At 40.6% G+C, this 23978-nt stretch overlaps 1 protein-coding gene across 2 annotated transcripts in view; it reads right to left on the reverse strand.

Moving 5' to 3' along the window:
* The window catches only part of LOC133538558 (voltage-dependent calcium channel gamma-5 subunit-like), a 61538-nt gene extending 43092 nt beyond the window's left edge, over positions 1 to 18446 (reverse strand). For both annotated transcript variants that reach the window (XM_061880212.1, XM_061880211.1), the window contains exon 1: positions 18310 to 18446. The gene's annotated coding sequence lies outside the window, so the exon portion shown is untranslated. The remainder of the gene's footprint in view (positions 1 to 18309) is intronic.
* Between the last annotated feature and the right edge of the window lie 5532 nt (positions 18447 to 23978).

A 23978-nucleotide genomic window follows, 5' to 3' on the forward strand; every position in this document is an offset into this window, starting at 1 on the left:
GCCATCCGGGAGGAACTCAAAGTAAAGCCGCTGCTCCTCCACATCGAGAGGAGCCAGATGAGGTGGTTCGGGCATCTGGTCAGGATGCCACCCGAACGCCTCCCTAGGGAGGTGTTTAGGGCACGTCCAGCTGGTAGGAGGCCACGGGGAAGACCCAGGACACGTTGGAAAGACTATGTCTCCCGGCTGGCCTGGGAACGCCTCGGGATCCCCCGGGAAGAGCTAGACGAAGTGGCTGGAGATAGGGAAGTCTGGGCTTCCTGCTTAGGCTGCTGCCCCCGCGACCCGACCTCGGATAAGCGGAAGATGATGGATGGATGGATGGATGGGTACTAACCGTGGGAAGTTTTTCCGCGGTTTATCATTATACCGTTTAGAATTACATCCCTAGTTTGCATTCTTCTTATTTGCAGTAGTTAGCGTTATTGTTTAGGTCCCGCCTTCTTCATTGTCCCCTTTGGCACATATTTAAATATTTTCAACTCATTGCTTGATTTAGTGAAGCAGTTTAAATTGTACACCAATAGTTGAATATGCTTGCTTTACACTAATCAAAATGTGTATTTAATTGTTGATCTAGTCCAGGAGTGTCAAACTAGTTTTTATTGAGGGCCACGTCCCAATTATGCCTACCCTTTTAACGCAGTGCTTCTCAAACTTTTTTCACCAAGTACCACCTCAGAAAGCACTTAACTCTCCAAGTACCACCACAATGCCCAACTTTAAAATACAGTAGTGTAGTATGCCTAAGTATTAATTAAAAATAAGGCTGAGGTGTTTTTTTCAATATGTATATTTAATATTTTTGGCCACTCTATTACACACTGTTTGAACAGTAAGACTGTGTTTAATTGATTGTTTGGCGTACCACTGATTAGATGGAGGTGGTACCCGTAACACAGTTTGAGAATCATTGCTTTAAAGGGCTGCTTGTAACATGATTATGTATGAATATAAACTTATGAGTGTGAATGTTTGTCTATCTGTGTTGGCCCTGCGATGAGGTGGCGACTTGTCCAGGGTGTACCCTGCCTTCCGCCCGATTGTAGCTGAGATAGGCGCCAGCGCCCCCCGTGACCCCGAAATGGAATAAGCGGTAGAAAATGGATGGATGGATGGAATTGCCTTGTTACACACTTTTATTAGGCAACTCTTTTATTTTTAAACTTATTACTAACAGACTAGGCGTTTTTCCACCGCAGGAACTTTACCGCAGTATTAATTTTGACAGCAGTTTGATTTAGTTTTAGTCACAGTCTTTTGAGGAAAATTCATTTTTGTATTAGTCAAATTTTAGACATCCAAATTGATTTACTTTTTGTTTAGTTTTAGTCAACAAATTTACACATTTTAGTTAGCTGAAATTACAGTAATTTTAGTCAACTAAAACAAAAAAGTTAAAGCTTTAAAGTTTATTTGAAAGCACCTTTATTTATAATACCTGCAAAGAATTAGTTTAACACAAAAGTAACAATCATATGGTCAGGAACGATATACTTTGCCATTTTTTTTGCTCAACAGGACAAGAGAGATACAATGCTTATTTTTTATAATTAATTTAAGTTATGTACATGTATATGTACATGTAGATGCAGTATAAGGACAGATCCATTAAGTGTTTGAGCAGAAATATGTCATATATATATAAATAAAATATTAAATAGACTCCCTTTTTAGACCAGTTGATCTGCCGTTTCTTTTCTTTTTCTTCTATGTCCCACTCTCCCTTGTGGAGGGAGTCCGGTCCGATCCGGTGGCCATGTACTGCTCGCCTGTGTATCGGCTGGGGACATCTATGCGCTGCTGATCAGCCTCCGCTTGGGATGGTTTCCTGCTGGCTCCGCTGTGAACGGGACTCTCGCTGCTGTGTTGGATCCACTTTGGACTGGACTCTCGCGACTGTGTTGGATCCATTATGGATTGATTTTTCACAGTATCATGTTCTCATATGTTCTCATAGTCATCAGTATCATCAGTATCACAGTATCATGTTCTCATAGTCATCATTGTCACCGACGTCCCACAGGGTCATTATTGTCACCGATGTCCCACTGGTGTGAGTTTTCCTTGCCCTTATGTGGGCCTACCGAGGATGTCGTGGTTTGTGCAGCCCTTTGAGACACTAGTGATTTAGGGCTATATAAGTAAACATTGATTGATTGATTGATTGATGTAGATATTAACTATGCCCAATTAAACATAAAAAAATGCTGTCACATGAATAGTTTTGAAGTAACGCCTTTGTGACATGAAAAAAAAAGTAAGGTAAAAAAAGATGGTTTACTTTTCGATATCAATATATTAAAAAAAAGCAGTTTGGCAAATGCATATTGAAGTTTAATAAACTTTGTTCTTCGCCAACGCTGCCGTGTGGTTCAGTAGAACAGTTAAGCCAACAGCAACAAAAACAAAACAGTGACACGTCTCACATCGAATACACAATCTTCACCGACTTTGTTCAATTCGGTGAGATGACAAAACATTTGAGATAGTATTGATGTTATTTGAACACTGATACAGTTTGCAGTTAAATAAAGGACACGCCACCATCCCAGTAAACCAAGTAAAGACTTTATAAACAAGTTGTGACAACGTTCACGACATCGCCTGCTGCATATTTCCTCAACTCATTAACTCTCAGTCACAGCAGCTGAAGGATGCTGTATTGACAAAATAAAAGCAACATCAAATAGTTTTCTCCTTCGCTGTATACTTTTAGTGTGGGGACAAATGTGTCCGTCTCCAATATTGTCCACACCTGTCGCCATCTAAACACCGCAGTGCGGTAGAATTAGGTTTAACTAATCTGGGTGTTATCTTCGACCCAACTCTCTCCTTTGAGGCACACATTAAAAGCGTTACTAAAACGGCCTTCTTTCATCTCCGTAATATCGCTAAAATTCGCTCCATTCTGTCCACTAAAGACGCTGAGATCATTATCCATGCGTTTGTTACGTCTCGTCTCGACTACTGTAACGTATTATTTTCGGGTCTCCCCATGTCTAGCATTAAAAGATTACAGTTGGTACAAAATGCGGCTGCTAGACTTTTGACAAGAACAAGAAAGTTTGATCACATTACGCCTGTACTGTATATACCTTTATATACATATATACATACATATATACCTGTACTGTATATACCTTTATATACATATATACATACATATATACCTGTACTGTATATCAATCAATCAATGTTTACTTATATAGCCCTAAATCACTAGTGTCTCAAAGGGCTGCACAAACCACCACGACATCCTCGGTAGGCCCACATAAGGGCAAGGAAAACTCACACCCAGTGGGACGTCGGTGACAATGATGACTATGAGAACCTTAGAGAGGAGGAAAGCAATGGATGTCGAGCAGGTCTAACATGATACTGTGAAAGTTCAATCCATAATGGATCCAACACAGTCGCGAGAGTCCAGTCCAAACACATCAGCGAGAGTCCCGTTCACAGCGGAGCCAGCAGGAAACCATCCCAAGGGTAGCGGACCAGCAGCGCAGAGATGTCCCCAGCCGATACACAGAGGGACATAGAAGAAAAAGAAAAGAAACGGCAGATCAACTGGTCTAAAAAGGGAGTCTATTTAAAGGCTAGAGTATACAAATGAGTTTTAAGGTGAGACTTAAATGCTTCTACTGAGGTGGCATCGCGAACTGTTACCGGGAGGGCATTCCAGAGTACTGGAGCCCGAACGGAAAACGCTCTATAGCCCGCAGACTTTTTTTGGGCTTTGGGAATCACTAATAAGCCGGAGTCCTTTGAACGCAGATTTCTTGCCGGGACATATGGTACAATACAATCGGCAAGATAGGATGGAGCTAGACCGTGTAGTATTTTATACGTAAGTAGTAAAACCTTAAAGTCACATCTTAAGTGCACAGGAAGCCAGTGCAGGTGAGCCAGTATAGGTATATATGTATGTATATATGTATATAAAGGTATATACAGTATAGGTATATATGTATGTATATATGTATATAAAGGTATATACAGTACAGGTATATATGTATGTATATATGTATATAAAGGTATATACAGTACAGGTATATATGTATGTATATATGTATATAAAGGTATATACAGTACAGGTATATATGTATGTATATATGTATATAAAGGTATATACAGTACAGGTATATATGTATGTATATATGTATATAAAGGTATATACAGTACAGGCGTAATGTGATCAAACTTTCTTGTTCTTGTCAAAAGTCTAGCAGCCGCATTTTGTACCAACTGTAATCTTTTAATGCTAGACATGGGGAGACCCGAAAATAATACGTTACAGTAGTCGAGGCGAGACGTAACAAACGCATGGATAATGATCTCAGTGTCTTTAGTGGACAGAATGGAGCGAATTTTAGCGATATTACGGAGATGAAAGAAGGCCGTTTTAGTAACGCTTTTAATGTGTGCCTCAAAGGAGAGAGTTGGGTCGAAGATAATACCCAGATTCTTTACCGTGTCGCCTTGTTTAATTGTTTGGTTGTCAAATGTTAGAGTTGTATTATTAAATAGAGTTCGGTGTCTAGCAGGACCGATAATCAGCATTTCCGTTTTTTTGGCGTTGAGTTGCAAAAAGTTAGCGGACATCCATTGTTTAATTTCATTAAGACACGCCTCCAACTGACTACAATCCGGCGTGTTGGTCAGCTTTAGGGGCATGTAGAGTTGGGTGTCATCAGCATAACAGTGAAAGCTAATACCGTATTTGCGTATGATGTCACCTAGCGGCAGCATGTAGATGCTGAAGATTGCAGGGCCAAGGACCGAACCCTGGGTAACTCCACACGTTACCTTAACGTAGTCCGAGGTCACATTGTTATGGGAGACGCACTGCATCCTATCAGTAAGATAAGAGTTAAACCAAGACAGGGCTAAGTCTGACATACCAATTCGTGTTTTGATACGTTCTAATAAAATATTATGATCGACGGTATCGAAAGCAGCGCTAAGATCGAGGAGCAGCAACATAGATGACGCATCAGAATCCATCGTTAGCAATAGATCATTAGTCATTTTTGCGAGGGCTGTCTCCGTGGAGTGATTTGCCCTGAAACCGGATATACCTTTATATACATATATACATACATATATACCTATACTGTATATACCTTTATATACATATATACATACATATATACCTATACTGTATATACCTTTATATACATATATACATACATATATACCTGTACTGGCTCACCTGCACTGGCTTCCTGTGCACTTAAGATGTGACTTTAAGGTTTTACTACTTACGTATAAAATACTACACGGTCTAGCTCCATCCTATCTTGCCGATTGTATTGTACCATATGTCCCGGCAAGAAATCTGCCTTCAAAGGACTCCGGCTTATTAGTGATTCCCAAAGCCCCAAAAAAGTCTGCGGGCTATAGAGCGTTTTCATTTCGGGCTCCAGTACTCTGGAATGCCCTCCCGGTAAAAGTTCGAGATGCCACCTCAGTAGAAGCATTTAAGTCTCACCTTAAAACTCATTTGTATACTCTAGCCTTTAAATAGACTCCCTTTTTAGACCAGTTGATCTGCCGTTTCTTTTCTTTTTCTCCTATGTCCCACTCTCCCTTGTGGAGGGGGTCCGGTCCGGTCCGATCCGGTGGCCATGTACTGCTCGCCTGTGTATCGGCTGGGGACATCTCTGCGCTGCTGATCCGCCTCCGCTTGGGATGGTTTCCTGCTGGCTCCGCTGTGAATGGGACTCTCGCTGCTGTGTTGGATCCGCTTTGGACTGGACTCTTGCGACTGTGTTGGATCCATTATGGATTGAACTTTCACAGTATCATGTTAGACCCGCTCGACATCCATTGCTTTCCTCCTCTCCAAGGTTCTCATAGTCATCATTGTCACCAACGTCCCACTGGGTGTGAGTTTTTCCTTGCCCTTATGTGGGCCTACCGAGGATGTCGTAGTGGTTTGTGCCGCCCTTTGAGACACTAGTGATTTAGGGCTATATAAGTAAACATTGATTGATTGATTGAACTTACAGTTGTGTAGACGTCACGGTGACTCGCAAACTAATTGCATCATATAGCGTCAAAATGAAATGTGTCCTCTTCACTTTCTCCCAGGTGTGCAAATATTACAATGTGGAACATGTTAATTCCATTCATTTGTGTTGTGGCAGTTCACAATAAAAAAAAACATTTGATTGCTTGTCTTTCGTAAACAACTCCCGACCCCTTTTTAATATGTACACTGTTAAAGAGCTGTTATTGGATATATTCCAAACTTCTTCCACCCATCGATACAGCAAAATTAACCATGATTGGATTTAGTTTCTGTCAACATTTTTGTGTAGTTCTTATTTGTATACCAAAATGTCAGTTATTTTTGTCAGTCAATCAATCAATCAATCAATGTTTATTTATATAGCCCCAAATCACAAATGTCTCAAAGGACTGCACAAATCATTACGACTACAACATCCTCGGAAGAACCCACAAAAGGGCAAGGAAAACTCACACCCAGTGGGCAGGGAGAATTCACATCCAGTGGGACGCCAGTGACAATGCTGACTATGAGAAACCTTGGAGAGGACCTCAGATGTGGGCAACCCCCCCCCCCCTCTAGCGGACCGAAAGCAATGGATGTCGAGCGGGTCTAACATGATACTGTGAAAGTTCAATCCATAGTGGCTCCAAGACAGCAGCGAGAGTCCCGTCCACAGGAAACCATCTCAAGCGGATCAGCAGCGTAGAGATGTCCCCAACCGATACAGGCGAGCGGTCCATCCTGGGTCCCGACGAGCGGTCCATCCTGGGTCTCGACTCTGGACAGCCAGTACTTCATCCATGGTCATCGGACCGGACCCCCTCCACAAGGGAGTGGGGGACATAGGAGAAAGAAAAGAAGCGGCAGATCAACTGGTCTAAAAAGGAGGTCTATTTAAAGGCTAAAGTATACAGATGAGTTTTAAGGTGAGACTTAAATGCTTCTACTGAGGTAGCATCTCGAACTGTTACTGTTATCAAATGACACTTGATCCAAGTGGGGCACTATGGTAGGTTTGTTTTAATAAAATACTCAAAAAATCTCAAACTAGGGTAAGGCTAGAGCGATGCGACAAAAAAATTACCACAATTAATTTGTTCGTCATCTCACCCAGATTCATTTTTCTGTTGTTTTACCTGCCAGTTTTAAAGCATCTGTACTTAAAAACTAAAGAAACTGCAGATTTCTTCATGATAATGAAAATTAAATAAGATTTAATTTTGTGATTTTGTTAATGTTAAATCACAGAGGTGGTTCTCAACCTTTTTTAAGTGATAACATTTTTTTAATTCAAGTACCCCCTAATCAGAGCAAAGCATTTTTAGTTGAAAAACAGAGATAAAGAAGTAAAATACAGCACTATGTCATCAGTTTCTGATTTATTAAATTGTATAACAGTGCAAAATATTGCTCATTTGTAGTGGTCTTTCTTGAACTATTTGGGGGAAAAAAAGATATAAAAATAACTAAAAACTTGTTGAAAAATAAACAAGTGGTTCAATTATAAATAAAGATTTCTACACATAGAAGTAATCATCAACTTAAAGTGCCCTCTTTGGGGATTGTAATAGAGATCCATCTGGATTCATCAACTTCATTCTAAACATTTATTCACAAAAAAAAGAAATCTTTAACATCAATATTTATGGAACATGTCTACAAAGAAACCTAGCTGTCAACACTGAATATTGCATTGTTGTATTTCTTTTCACAGTTTATGAACTAACATTCATATTTTGTTGAAGTATTATTCGATAAATATAGTTAGAAAGGATTTTTTAATTCTTATTTTTAGAATATTTTTGAAAACTCTCACATACCCTTTGGCATACCTTCAAGTACCCCCAAGGGTACGCGTACCCCCATTTGAGAACCACTGCCCTAGATAACGCAGAGTCACAGCCAACATTTATTTTGCTACCTTCAGCTTGGCATGGAGCCCCAAGTTTACTCATTCTGTTGATGCTGTTATGCAGATACCTTAGCAGGAAAAGGTTGACTCTAATTGGCTGTTTTCACAAATGTTTAATCGAGTTCATGTGCGAAGTAAATCTGCGTTCTTCTCCCCAGCTTGCTCTCCAGACCATGCCAACTCTGGTGCGATTGGTCGATGATCTGCTTTTACCCCTTTGACTCTAGGAACAGTCACTAAATTAGTCTGAATTCCAAAATAGTTCGTACAACCCATGGAAACACCCTAATCTGATCATGTTTGGCTTTTGAGAAATTGGACTATCGTACCTTTTTATTAGAAACTGTTACGTCTGTTCGGCATTGTTCGATTCCCTCGAGGATGCGTCAAGTGAACACAGCAAAGGTAAGAATATAAACAATTTATTTAACGAAAATGATCTATGAAACAAAACACTGGTGCTAATAAAAAGGCAAACCAAAGACGCTAGCATAAAAGCTAGGATATACAAAAATGAGAACTAAACTGGCGCATAGACACATTAAAGAGAAAAACAAAACATGCAGCATGAGAGCTGGAATAAACAAATGGCTGAGCGTGAAAAGCTAGCGAGAATATACATACGATGTAGAGTGCAGGCGTAACTTGTTGCGTGAAAGCAAATTATGAACCCAGGCTGAACAAACAAAAGAGGACGGTTTATAAAGTGACGGTGATTATCTGTAGCAGGTGAACTGATGAGTAACCATGGTAATGAACAAAAACAGGAAGTATGAGGGTAGAACGACGGAGTGATAAAAATGCAACAATAAACCATAATATGGGAAGATCGGAGTACGGATCTTAACAGAAACCATATCTCTCTGCTGTAGGAAACCCTTCATTCCGCGCATGCGCCAGTCTCAACACGCGGGATATAAGTCCGAAGCAGATACTATTTAATTAAAACAGGCATCAACTGGAATTAAGAGACTTTATTTACTTAATAACAAAACATTTTCAAGTGCATCATTGGGGGGAAAGAAAAAGCCATTTATTTAAGAAGGTAGCCGCTTGTACCCGTGATCTTATCCTTTCGGTCATGACCCAAAGCTCATGACCATAGGTGAGGATGGGAACGTAGATCGACCGGTAAATTGAGAGCTTTGCCTTCCGGCTCAGCTCCTTCTTCACCACAACGGATCGGTACAACGTCTGCATTACTGAAGACGCCGCACCGATCCGCCTGTCGATCTCACGATCCACTCTTCCCTCACTCCTGAACAAGACTCCTAGGTACTTGAACTCCTCCACTTGGGGCAGGGTCTCCTCCCCAACCCGGAGATGGCACTCCACCCTTTTCCGGGCGAGAACCATGGACTCGGACTTGGAGGTGCTGATTCTCATTCCGGTCGCTTCACACTCGGCTGCGAACCGATCCAGTGAGAGCTGAAGATCCTGGCCAGATGAAGCCATCAGGACTACATCATCTGCAAAAAGCAGAGACCTAATCCTGCGGTCACCAAACCGGATCCCCTCAACGCCTTGGCTGCGCCTAGAAATTCTGTCCATAAAAGTTATGAACAGAATCGTAACAAAGGGCAGCCTTGGCGGAGTCCAACCCTCACTGGAAACGTGTCCGACTTACTGCCGGCAATGTGGACCAAGTTCTGACACTGATCATACAGGGAGCGGACCGCCACAATAAGACAGTCCGATACCCCATACTCTCTGAGCACTCCCCACAGGACTTCCCGAGGGACACGGTCGAATGCCTTCTCCAAGTCCACAAAGCATACTGGTTGGGCACGCTCAAGGACCCTGCCGAGAGTATATAGCTGGTCATTAGTTCTACAACCGGTTCCCCTTCTTAAAGAGAGGAACTACCACCTCAGTGTCTCAATTCAGAGGTACCGACTCAGATATCCATGCAATGTTGCAGAGTCTTGTCAATCAAGACAGACCCACAGCATCCAGAGCCTTAGGAACTCCGGGCAAATCACATCCACCCCCGGCGGGGGAAGGCCACCAAGGAGCTTTTTAACTACCTTGCCAAACCTCAGCCCGAGAAATAGTGCTGGTTGGGCAAACTCCCATGCACCCTCAAGAACCCTGCCCAGAGTATAGAGCTGGTCCACAGTTCCACGACCAGGACGAAAACCACACTGTTCCTCCTGAATCGCCAAAATGAGTTTCCTCCGCCGTGTGGCGGGTCTCTCCCTTAGAGATAGGGTGAGAAGCTTTCCCATCCGGGAGGAACTCAAAGTAAAGCCGCTGCTCCTCCACATCGAGAGGAGCCAGATGAGGTGGTTCGGGCATCTGGTCAGGATGCCACCCGAACGCCTCCCTAGGGAGGTGTTTAGGGCCCGTCCAGCTGGTAGGAGGCAACGGGGAAGACCCAGGACACGTTGGAAAGACTATGTCTCGCGGCTGGCCTGGGAACGCCTCGGGATCCCCCGGGAAGAGCTAGACGAAGTGGCTGGGGAGAGGGAAGTCTGGGCTTCCCTGCTTAGGCTGCTGCCCCCGCGACCCGACCTCGGATAAGCGGAAGATGATGGATGGCTAAGAAAATAGAGAATGCCGGTTTCATACGGAGTAACAAACAAAATCTGAAGAGATGAAAGCGAATGAAGCAGGTATATTACAAGGCAAAAAAGAAAGCGTACACAAACCTTCACGCTGCATTTGTGCATCCCACTCTGATTAGCAATAACTGTGTAATAAACACAACCATCAAGCTTCGTCACAACAATAGCAACCCTCTGAAGCGGTAACGGGGCACAAACAGTCTTTTCCTTCGGATTTTAAAACCGTTCCATAAATCCACAGAGCCTTTTGAATGAACTCTGAGACATTCGAAAGTTTTGTTTCCATGATTCTCCGTCCGAACATTCCTTCGAAACAACCGCTGTCTCAAACCTGCATCCACTCCGAGACATTCTTGTTTGTAGAGTCATGTAATGTCGCAAGAATAATTTCGCCACACCTTGTTACGGCGGGGGGGGTCGCAGCTTGCTGCGAGGTTTGTTCCCCAAGGATGCAAACGGATCAATCTGGACAGGATTTACAGGTAATCTACAAAATTAAACACGTACCAAAAACACAAAACAAGCAGAAGGAAAACGTGGGAAGCCAAGGTTACAGTTTAGCACAGGAAGCATAAACTAGGAGACAAAAACTACAAGCGGAACTGTTGCGTGAAGCAAACAAAAAATCCAGGACGAGTGTGGCGTGAGAAGTGGATAAATAGCTCTCTGATTAGTGGTCGACTGCAGGTGAGCGGGCCGACCACTAACCAGAAGCAGGTGAACCAAATTAATCTCAATAGAAACCAAAACAAACCCAGAGGTGCACAAAACAGGATCTAGGGGAGTTCAAAAATAACAGAACATAACAAAAACATGATCTGGACCAGGGATCATGACACACCTAGTGTGTGTGTGACAATCATTGGTACTTTAACTTTAATATGAAATCATCAGCATAGCCATTACAGACCTAATATTTGCAATATGTGCTAACATTTAGTTGAGTTGAGTTTGTGTTTACTTCGAACATGCATGCGTACAACATGATACATCACAATTTCCAGTTTCTCTATTCAACATGTTCAAATTATTATATAGAATACAATATAATATTACAGCGGATATTGGGTACAGCAAGAACTGGGCTGTTGACTTATAAGGAACCGAAGATGCCTTGTTTTGGTGTGACGTCGTCGTAACCGGAAAAGCAATACATTAATAAGTGCCCTACAGTGTACGGGACGCATTAGACTTTAGAACAGGGGTCAGGAACCTTTTTGGCTAAGAGAGCCATACAAGCCAAATATTTTAAAAAGTATTTCCGTGAGAGCCATATAATACTTTTTTTTACTAAATGAGTGCATTTTTAAGTAAGACCAACATTTTTAGAGTATAATAAGTCTCTTGTTCTTTTTAATAACATTATTCTGAAGCTGACCAACAATAAATAAATGAATGCGACTTCTTGAACAGGTGCGGTAGAAAACGGATGGATAGATGAAAAGACATGAGAATTTTTTGAAGTGAAGTGAAGTGAATTATATTTATATAGCGCTTTTCTCAAGTGACTCAAAGCGCTTTACATAGTGAAACCCAATATCCAAGTTACATTTAAACCAGTGTGGGTGGCACTGGGAGCAGGTGCGTAAAGTGTCTTGCCCAAGGACACAACGGCAGTGACTTGGATGGTGGAAGTGGGAATCGAACCTGCAACCCTCAAGTTGCTGGCCCGGCCACTCTACCAACCGAGCTATGCCGTTTTATATTTTAAACGTTATTTTTGATACTGTGATTACCAGCGGAATTATTCATTACTTATCGTGTTAAGCAATGTCAGCTAAGATTTATCTGAGAGCCAGATCGGTGTGCAGCCGAGTGTGAAGCGACCGGAATGAGAATCAGCACCTCCAAGTCCGAGTCCATGGTTCTCGCCCGGAAAAGGGCGGAATGCCATCTCCGGGTTGGGGAGGAGACCCTGCCCCAAGTGGAGGAGTTCAAGTACCTAGGAGTCTTGTTCACGAGTGAGGGAAGAGTGGATCGTGAGATCGACAGGCGGATCGGTGCGGCGTCTTCAGTAATACGGACGTTGTACCGATCCGTTGTGGTGAAGAAGGAGCTGAGCCGGAAGGCAAAGCTCTCAATTTACCGGTCGATCTACGTTCCCATCCTCACCTATGGTCATGAGCTTTGGGTCATGACCGAAAGGACAAGATCACGGGTACAAGCGGCCCAAATGAGTTTCCAGGTCTCTCCCTTAGAGATAGGGTGAGAAGCTCTGTCATCCGGGAGGAACTCAAAGTAAAGCCGCTGCTCCTTCACATCGAGAGGAGCCAGATGAGGTGGTTCGGGCATCTGGTCAGGATGCCACCCGAACGCCTCCCTAGGGAGGTGTTTAGGGCACGTCCAACCGGTAGGAGGCCACGGGGAAGACCCAGGACACGTTGGGAAGACTATGTCTCCCGGCTGGCCTGGGAACGCCTCGGGATCCCCCGGGAAGAGTTAGACGAAGTGGCTGGGGAGAGCGAAGTCTGGGTTTCCCTGCTTAGGCTGTTGCCCCCGCGACCCGACCTCGGATAAGCGGAAGATGATGGATGGATGGATGGATGCAGTCATCAAAAGAGCCACATCTGGCTCTAGAGCCATAGGTTCCCTACCCCTGCTTTAGAGAGTGTGCATGGATACTGGGACTTCACATGTAGGTGCGAAAGTACAACAAATCGGACTAATTTAGTGCATGGAAAAGTAGTCATTGACTGATAGGTAGGTCTTTAGCTCAACAGAAAACAAATACATCTTTTAAAAACTGCCTTAAGCCGGTTGTCTGTATCGAAATCTTTATGCCATTTTCAGAAAAAAAGCGACAAATGATACTACGTGAGCATGAAGTTGTCATACTTCAAGTTGTGAGGTGAGAAAGTGACAATATCTTGTGAGAAACTGAATCCAGGTATAATCTAAACACACACCGACTTCACCATGTGACACTTCGACATCACAGAACAAGAGTACAATACTTCCGACTACATTAAAGGCCCACTGAAATGAGATTTTCTTATTTAAACGGGGATAGCAGGTCCATTCTATGTGTCATACTTGATCATTTCGCGATATTGCCATATTTTTGCTGAAAGGATTTAGTAGAGAACATCGACAAGAAAGTTTGCAACTTTTGGTCGCTAGTAGAAAAGCCCTGCCTTTACCGGAAGTATATGTGCGTGACATCACGAGTTGCAGGGCTCCACACATACTCACATTGTTTATAATGGGAGCCACCAGCAGTAAGAGCAATTCGGACCGAGAAAGCGACAATTTCCCCATTAATTTGAGCGAGGATGAAAGAGTCGTGAATTACGATATTGACAGTGAAGGACTAGAAAAAATAAAAATTAAAAATAATAATAATAAAGCGACGGCTCCGGGCGGCGGCAGTGTGAGCGTTTCAGATGTAATTACACATTTAGTAGGATAATTCTGGAAGATCCCTAATCTGCTTATTGTTTTAATAGTGTTTTAGTGAGATTTTAAAGATTGTAAAGACATACCTCGAGGTCGGGTGGCTGCGGTGAGCACGCAGTGTCTCAGAGAGAAGCCGAGGAGCCAAGCTCACAGCTGCTGTAGGACGACGAATAATCCACTGATGTCTCCGGTAAGATATATATCACAATTTCCCCATCCAAAAACATGCTGGTTGACGTAGAGCAGGGGTGCCCACACTTTTTCTGCAGGCGATCTACTTTTCAATTGACCAACTCGAGGGGATCTACCTCATTTATATATATCATTTATATTTATTTATTTATGAAAGAGACATTTTTGTAAACAAGTTAAATGTGTTTAATGATAATACAAGCATGTGTAACACATATAGATGTCTTTCTTTCACAAAGACAAGAATATAAGTTGGTGTATTACCTGATTCTGATGACTTGCATTGATTGGAATCAGACAGTAATGATGATAACGCCCACATTTTCAAATGGAGGAGAAAAAAAGTTGTCCTTTCTGTATAATACCACATGAAAGTGGTTGGTTTTTGGCATCTAATTCATCCAGCTTCCATACACTTTACAAGAAAAACATTGGCGGCAAATTCCGTAGCTTGCTTGATTGACATTCACGGCACCCGAGGGTCTTGTGAGATGACGCTGGCTGCTGCCAGTTCATTATTATGAAAAAATGACAGAGAGGAAGGCGAGAAACACTTTTTATTTCAACAGACTTTCGCACCGTCCCTTCCGTCAAAACTCGAAAGGCCGACTGCACATTTCCTATCTTCACAATAAAAGCCCTGCTTCATGCTGCCTGCGCTAACAAAATAAGAGTCTCGGAAAGCTGGCGTGCACAAGTGATGTGCACGCCAGCTTTCTGAGGGATCGCTTGTGCACGCCAGTTTTCCGAGACTCTGTATTTAGTTAGCGCAGGCAGCATGAAGCAGGGCTTTTATTGTGAAGATAGGAAATGTGCAGTCGGCCTTTAGAGTTTTGACGGAAGGTACGGCGCGAGAGTCTGTTGAAATAAAAAGTGTTTCTGGCCTTCCTCTCGGTCATATTTTCATAATAATGATCTTGCAGCAGCCAGCGTCATCTCACAAGACCCTCCGGTACCGTGAATGTCATTTAAGTGACGTCTTGGTGAAGATTGATGATCACTCATTTTTAGGTCTATTTTTTTTAAAAGCCTGGCTGGAGATCGACTGACACACCCCCCGCGGTCGACTGGTAGCTCGCGATCGACGTAATGGGCACCCCTGACGTAGAGAAAGCATGTTCGCTTGACCGCTCTGCTTCCCAACAAACAAACAAACACCGGCTGTGTCTCGGTGCTAAAGGCAGCTGCAATCCACCGCTTCCCACCAACAGCATTGTTCTTTATAGTCTCCATTATCAAATGAACAAATTGCAAAATATTCAGCAACACAGATGTCCAAAATACTGTGTAATTATGCGATTAAAACAGACGACTTTTAGCCGCTAGTGGTGCAGCGCTAATATTTCCTGACAGTCCGTGACGTCACGCGTACGCGTCATCATTCCGCGACGTTTTCAACAGGAAACTCCGCGGGGAATTTAAAATTGCAAATTAATAAACTAAAAAGGCCGTATTGGCATGTGTTGCAATGTTAATATTTCATCATTGATATAGGAGTGGGTTTCAGTAGGCCTTTAAATCTGTTAGGTTGGGTATATAATATGCACCAAGACAAACATACATGTTAATGCTTCAAATAAAGACAAAGCCAGTCACTATAACTTATGTGTATCTCAAAGAGTGTCATTGCAAGTGGAAACATCAAATACATGTTTGTGACATGTATCCTCATTTGAATCACAAATTCTGCACTGTGATGTCAACACAACATAGACCACATCACATCGTTTCCGGTCTTGTTGCAACAAGTCGCCTGTCAATCCCAATTGCATTAGGTGTGCGGCATTTGTGCTGCAGTTGCAAACACACACACGCACACACATCACAACAACCTACACTTCACCGTCTGCATCTCTACTCTAACACTACTGTATTTGTGTGGTGAGAAATGGCTGACAACCAAGTGAGCCTGCAGGCTGCACACTGCTGCAGTCCATCAAAGGCTACAAAGACATGTGTCTAAAGAATATAAACATATATCTGTTTACTTTCACTTTACTTCTTTAATAGCTTTGTATCGTCTCAACAATGAAGAGAGGATGCATTTATCAGCATTGTCTAATGCTCTGCAAGCATCTCAGAGCTGTAACAGTAAAATGTGCTGCCCATGGTGCTGAATCACCAATAAACTGCCCGTTAACTGTCAATACTCAAACTGTTGATAAGCCACTAAATGGTAATGTACTGGAAGAGCTCTTAAGCAATAAAAAAGTAATCTTTGCACATACACTCAAATTCAGTCTGTGCAATGCAATATGATCCAATACGAGCGCTGCGTCAGAAAACGTTTGGATTTAATATCATTTTACAAATAAAATGAAGATATTTACCCTGACCGGCCACAACATTGAGTACACTTGCATATATGATGACATTCAACACAAAATTCAGCCCTAACAAAGACAAAAATGCTTTGTTGGAGAGAAATTAACAAAATGTTTATTATAATGGATCTTGTACAGTATACTCATACTGGGAGTAGTTTGAAATAATTTTGTATTTTATTCTTAGTATGATGCAGCACAGTTGCAAACCAAAACACTAGTGAACAAATTGTTCAATAGATATCATAGAGCTGGAAATCATTAGATTATTGTGCACCTGCATTACAAAAGTGTGTGTATCATGTGTGTATTTATATCAATCAATCAATCAATGTTTATATATAGCCCTGAATCAAAAATGTCTCATATATAATGTATATATATGTGTGTGTATGTATACATACATATATACTTATATGTATTATATATATGTATATATATATACACACACATTATATATAATATAGATACACATTATATATAGTGTGTATATGTGTATGCATATATATGTATGTATATATATGTGTGTGTATGTATATATATGTGTATGTGTGTGTGTGTGTATATACATGTGTGTATATATGTATATGTGTATATACATGTGTGTGTATATATGTGTGTATGTATATATGTATGTGTATGTATATATGTATATGAATGTGTATTTATATATGTATATATATATGTGTATGTCTATATGTATATATGTGTATGAAATGTGTATATGTGTGTGTTTATATATATACATATATATGTATATATATATGTATATATATGTATGTATATATATATATATATGTATATATATGTATATATGTATATACATGTATATATATGTATATATATGTATATGTATATATGTGTATATATGTATATGTGTATATATATGTATATATTTATGTATATATATATGTATATATATTTATATATATATATATATGCATATATATATGTGTATATATTTATGTATATATATATATATATGTATATATACGTATATATATACATGTATATATGTATATATATATACATATATATATACATATATATATACATAAATATATACATATATATATATACATATATATATATATATGTATCTACATATATATATATATATGTGTATATATATATATGTGCATGTATATATGTATGTTAGTGTATGTATGTATATACAGATGTGTGTGTATATATGTATATAAATATACATATGTATGTGTGTGTGTGTTTATGTATATATATATATACTATATATATATATATATACTGTGTATATATATATAGGTATATGTATGTATGTATATATGTGTATGTATATACAGATGTGTGTGTGTATATGTATATAAATATACATATGTATGTGTGTGTGTTTATGTATATATATACTGTATATATATACTGTGTGTATATATATATATATATATATGTGTGTGTGTGTGTGTACTGTATATGTGTGTATATATGTACAAGTTGTAGAAAATGGGTGTGTGTATGTATATGTATGTATGTGTGTACATGTATATATACATTAATGTATACATATATGGATATATAGTGTGTATGATACATATATTAAATGCAGGTGTCTATGATATCCATTTAAAATATGTTTACCATTGTTGTTTTAGTGATAATATCGAGTGCTCTCTGTTGTCATCTTCTCTAAATAAGTTGATCGACGTCAATAAAGGTGAAATACACTCTTTCGGACTATTAACACCTGTATGCCCTTCCATCCATTTACTACCGCTGATATGTGAAAAATGGAAATGAACTTAACTCAAAAAAATGGAAATTAACTTAACCATTTCTTCGATACGTACTGTGGAACTATAACGCCGCAACAACGTCGACCGACACCGTGTGGGAAAATAAAGAGAGAAAAGAATGAACTCTTACCTTCACGAAAGGAAACTCAACTCGTTCAAGACAAAAAGATGCTTGTCCTTTTTTTTTTTTTTTTTTTTTCCCTTTTGTCTTTTAATTTTCTTGTAGTTCAGCGGCGACTCTCCCCGTCACTGTCACCTCTTTGGCGCCAAGCACAGCTGTGACCGCCCAGGCGCGTGCACGTCTACTTTCCAGCTAATTGCGAGCAGGGCGCGCGTGCGTGCGCGTGCGGGTGAGGGGGGCGGTCTCTAATAGAGTCTGTGTCTCTAATGCAGTGTTTTTCAACCTTTTTTTTTGAGCCAAGGCACATTTTTTGCTTTGAAACAATCCGGAGGCACACCACCAGTTGAAATCATTAAAAAAAAGAAACAATAAAAAGTTGTTGTCGAAATTGACTTTAAACCATAACCATCAATATAATTCTTGACTTTAAGTACTGTTACGACCTGCATTTTGACTTTTTGGGGGTTTTCCTGTGTGTAGTGTTTTAGTTCTTGTCTTGCGCTCCTATTTTGGTGGCTTTTTCTCTTTTTGGGGTATTTTCCTGTAGCAGTTTCATGTCTTCCTTCCATTTTGTTTTAGCGATCAAGAATCTTTTGGTTGTTTTTATCCTTCTTGGTGGGGACGTTGTTGATTGTCATGTCATGTTCGGATGTGTACTTTGTGGACACCGTCTATGCTCCTCAGTAAGTTTTTGCTGTCGTCCAGCATTCTGTTTTTCTTTCCTTTGTAGCCGTTTTACTTTTGTTCTGCATAGCCTTCCCTAAGCTTCAATGCCTTTTCTTAAGGGCACTCATCTTTTGTTTATTTTTGGTTTAGCCATTGGATACCTTTTTACCTGCACCGTGCCTCCCGCTGTTTTCGACTTTAGCCACCTGTTGACACCTACTGATATGGAAGAGTATTAACACGGTTACTCTGCCGAGCTCTAAACAGCATCGACATTCAACAACAAAACATCATTTGCAGACGAAAATTACTGGTTTGCAAAAAATATTTTTAACCCAAATAGGTGAAATTAGATCATTTCCCACGGCACATTTGACTGTATCTCACGACACAAGTGTGCCGCGGCACAGTGGTTGAAAAAAAACGCTCTTTCTCTACTTTCTACATGTGCACTGTAAGTACTTGTCCAGTTTTATAACAGCCATTTGTCAGATACAACAACATAACATGAAGGGCGGACGTTGGCAACACTAGCTAGCATTGCGGTATAGCTCGGTTGGTAGAGTGGCCGTGCCAGCAACTTGAGGGTTGCAGGTTCGATTCCCGCTTCCGCCATCCTAGTCACTGCCGTTGTGTCCTTGGGCAAGACACTTTACCCACCTGCTCCCAGTGCCACCCACACTGCTTTAAATGTAACTTAGATATTGGGTTTCACTATGTAAAGCGCTTTGAGTCACTAGAGAAAAGCGCTATATAAATATAATTCACTTCACTTCACTACTGATTAATGTGAAAGGCTACCAGTTTGATACATCCCATCCATCCATTTTCTACCGCTTATTCCCTTTTGGGGTCGTGGGGGGCGCTGGCGCCTATCTCAGCTACAATCGGGCGGAAGGCGGGGTACACCCTGGACAAGTCGCCACCTCATCGCAGGGCCAACACAGATAGACAGACAACGTTCACACATTAGGGCCAATTTAGTGTTGCCAATCAACCTATCCCCAGGTGCATGTCTTTGGAGGTGGGAGGAAGCCGGAGTACCCGGAGGGAACCCACGCATTCACGGGGAGAACATGCAAACTCCACACAGAAAGATCCCGAGCCTGGATTTGAACCCAGGACTGCAGGACCTTCGTACTGTGAGGCAGACGCACTAACCCCTCTGCCACCGTGAAGCCCAGTTTGATACACACTTAAATAAATTGCCAGAAATAGCCAATTTGCTCAATTTATCTTTAATCCATCCATCCATTTTCTACCGCTTATTCCCTTTTGGGGTCGCGGGGGGCGCTGGCGCCTATCTCAGGTACAATCTTTAATAAATAATCAGAATCAGGTAAACCAGTGGGGGGGAATGGGAGAAAAAATAAAAGATTAAATAAAATAAAATATGAGGTGGCGACTTGTCCAGGGTGTACTCCGCCTTCCGCCCGATTGTAGCTGAGGGAGATGCCAGCGCCCCCCGCAACCCCAGAAGGGAATAAGCGGTAGAAAATGGATGGATGGAAAATATGAGGTGGCGATTTGTCCAGGGGCCTTCCGCCCGATTGTAGCTGAGATAGGCACCAGCGCCCCCCGCGACCCCAAAAGGGAATAAGCGGTAGAAAATGGATGGATGGAAAATAAAAAAAATCGGTTTAAGCCTGGGCCCCTGGAGAGGGGGTCCAGACTGAGGCAAAGGGGAAAAAACAACTCATAGCCATAATACACATCCCTCTTACATGTGTGTAAGAGGGAAACATCAAAGAACACCAAATACATTAAATATATATATATATATATATATATATATATATATATATATATATATATATTCTGTCTGTCATTCAGTCGTACATTTTTTTTTCCTTTTACGGAAGGTTTTTCTGTAGAGAATAAATGATGAAAAAAAAAACTTAATTGAACGGTTTAAAAGAGGAGAAAACAGGGGAAAAAATGAAAATTAAATTTTTAAAACATAGTTTATCTTCAATTTCGACTGTTTAAAGTCCTACTGAAAGCCACTACTAGCGACCACACAGTCTGATAGTTTATATATCAATGATGAAATATTAACATTGCAACACATGCCAATACGGCCGCTTTAGTTTACTAAATAACAATTTTAAATTTCCCGCGATGTTTCTTGTTAAAAACGTTGCGGAATGATGACGTGTGCGCGTGACGTCACGGACTGTCAGGAAATATTAGCACAACATAATTTGCGGCTAAAAGTCGTCTCTTTTCATCGCATAATTACACAGTATTCTGGACATCTGTGTTGCTGAATCTTTTGCAATTTGTTCAATTAATAATGGAGACGTCAAAGTAGAAAGATGGAGGTGGGAAGCTTTTAGCCTTTAGCCACACAAACACACGGTGATTCCTTGTTTAAAATTCCCGGAGGTGAAGCTTTACTATGGATCAGAGCGGTCAAGCGAACATGGATCCCGACTACATGTCAACCGGCAGGTTTCGGTGAGAAAATTGTGTTAAAAAGTCGCCTCTTACCGGAGATCTGTGGAGTTTGCGCCCTCCTTGTATCTGCCGTCGACTTCCCTCAGACACACTGGCCTCAACACACCCGTGGCCACACCCCTCCGACTATCAGGTACTATTTAATCTCACTGAAACACTAGCAACACAATAGAAAGATAAGGGATTTCCCAGAATGATCCTAGTAAATGTGTCTAAAAACATCTGAATCTTTCCCAATGCAATTGCCTTTTTTTTTTTAACTTAATTTTTTTTTTCGTAGTCCTACGCTATCAATATCATCATCCACTAATCTTTAATCCTCGCTCAAATTAATGGGGAAATTGTCATTTTCTCGGTCTGAATAGGCTCCTATTATAAACAATGTGAGGACGTGAGGAGCCCTCACCCTTGTGACGTCATCGTCTGCGAATTCCGGTACAGGCAAGGCTTTTTTATCAGCACCGAAAGTTGCATACGTTCTCTACTAAATCCTTTCAGCAAAAATATGGCAATATGGCGAAATGATCAAGTATGACACATAGAATGGACCTGCTATCCCCGTTTAAATAAGAACATCTCATTTCAGTAGGCCTTTAAAATTCAAAGTTCAATCGAACAAAAGAAGCGAAAAACTAGCGAATTCAAATATTTAAAAAAAAAAAAAAAAAAAATTTATGGAACATCATTAGTCATTTTTCCTGATTAGGATTAATTAGGTTAAATCCAATCTGCATTTTGTTAGAATATATAACAAATTGGACCAAGCTATATTTCTAACAAAGACAAATCATTATTTCTTCTAGATTTTCCAGGACAAAAATGTAAAAAATAATCCCAAAATAATTTGAAATAAGACTTAAATTTGATTCTTAAGATTTTCTAGATTTGCCAGAATATTTTGTTTGAATTTGAATCATAAGTTTGAAGAAATATTTCATATTCCATTTCATGGAAGCTGCTTTTACACCCAATCATGGCACCCACCTGTTCCCAATTAGCTTGCACACCTGTGGGATGTTCCATATAAGTGTTTGATGAGCATTCCTCAACTTTATCAGTATTTATTGCCACCTTTCCCAACTTCTTTGTCACGTGTTGCTGGCATCAAATTCTAAAGTTAATGATTATTTGCAAAAAAAAAAGCTTATGAGTTTGAACATCAAATATGTTGTCTTTGTAGCATATTCAACTGAATATGGGTTGAAAAGGATTTGGAAATCATTGTATTCTGTTTATATTTACATCTAACACAATTTCCCAACTCATATGGAAACGGGGTTTGTATATTTTATGAACATATATCGATTTATATATTATACAAACTCGTGAACAAGACTCCGAGGTACTTGAACTCCTCCACTTGGGGCAGGGTCTCCTCCCCAACCCGGAGATGGCACTCCACCCTTTTCCGGGCGAGAACCATGGACTCGGACTTGGAGGTGCTGATTCTCATTCCGGTCGCTTCACACTCGGCTGCGAACCGATCCAGTGAGAGCTGAAGATCCCGGTCAGATGAAGCCATCAGGACCACATCATCTGCAAAAAGCAGAGACCTAATCCTGCGGTTACCAAACTGGAACCCCTCAACGCCTTGACTGCGACTAAAAATTCTGTATGTATGTATGCATATGTATGTATGTATGTATGTATGTATGTATGTATGTATGTATGTATGTATGCATATGTATGTATGTATGTATGCATATGTATGTATGTATGTGTGTATGTATGTGTGTATGTAAGTATACGTATGTATGTATGTATGTGTGCATATGTATGTATGTATGTGTGTATGTATGTATGTATGTAAGTATACGTATGTATGTATGTATGTATGTACAGTATGTATGTATACATACGTATGTATGTATAAGTATATATGTATGTATTTATACGTATGTATGTATGTATGTATGTATGTATGTATACATATGTATGTTTGTATGTATGTATACATATGTACAAACCCCGTTCCCATATGAGTTGGGAAATTGTGTTAGATGTAAAAATAAACGGAATACATCCATCCATCCATCCATCCATTTTCTACCGCTTATTCCCTATCGGGGTGGCGGGGGGCGCTGGCGCCTAAACGGAATACAATGATTTGCAAATCACTTTCAACCCATATTCAGTTGAATATGCTACAAAGACAACATATTTGATGTTCAAACTGATAAACATTTTTTTTTTTTGCAAATAATAATAAACTTAAAATTTTGATGCCAACAACATGTGACAAAGAAGTTGGGAAAGGTGGCAATAAATACTGCTAAAGTTGAGGAATTCTCATCAAACACTTATTTGCAACATCCACAGGTGTGCAGGCTAATTGGGAACAGGTGGGTGCCATGATTGGGTATAAAAACAGCTTCCGTGAAATGCTAAGTAATTCCCAAACAGGAACGGGGCGAAGGCCACCACTTTGTGAACAAATGTGTGAGCAAATTGTCAAACAGTTTAAGAACAACATTTCTCAACGGTCTATTGCAAAGAACTTAGGAATTTCACCATCTACGGTCCGTAATACCATCAAAAGGTTCAGAGAATCT

The sequence above is a fragment of the Nerophis ophidion genome, linkage group LG20, assembly GCF_033978795.1.
Source record: "Nerophis ophidion isolate RoL-2023_Sa linkage group LG20, RoL_Noph_v1.0, whole genome shotgun sequence".
Lineage (NCBI taxonomy): Eukaryota > Metazoa > Chordata > Actinopteri > Syngnathiformes > Syngnathidae > Nerophis > Nerophis ophidion.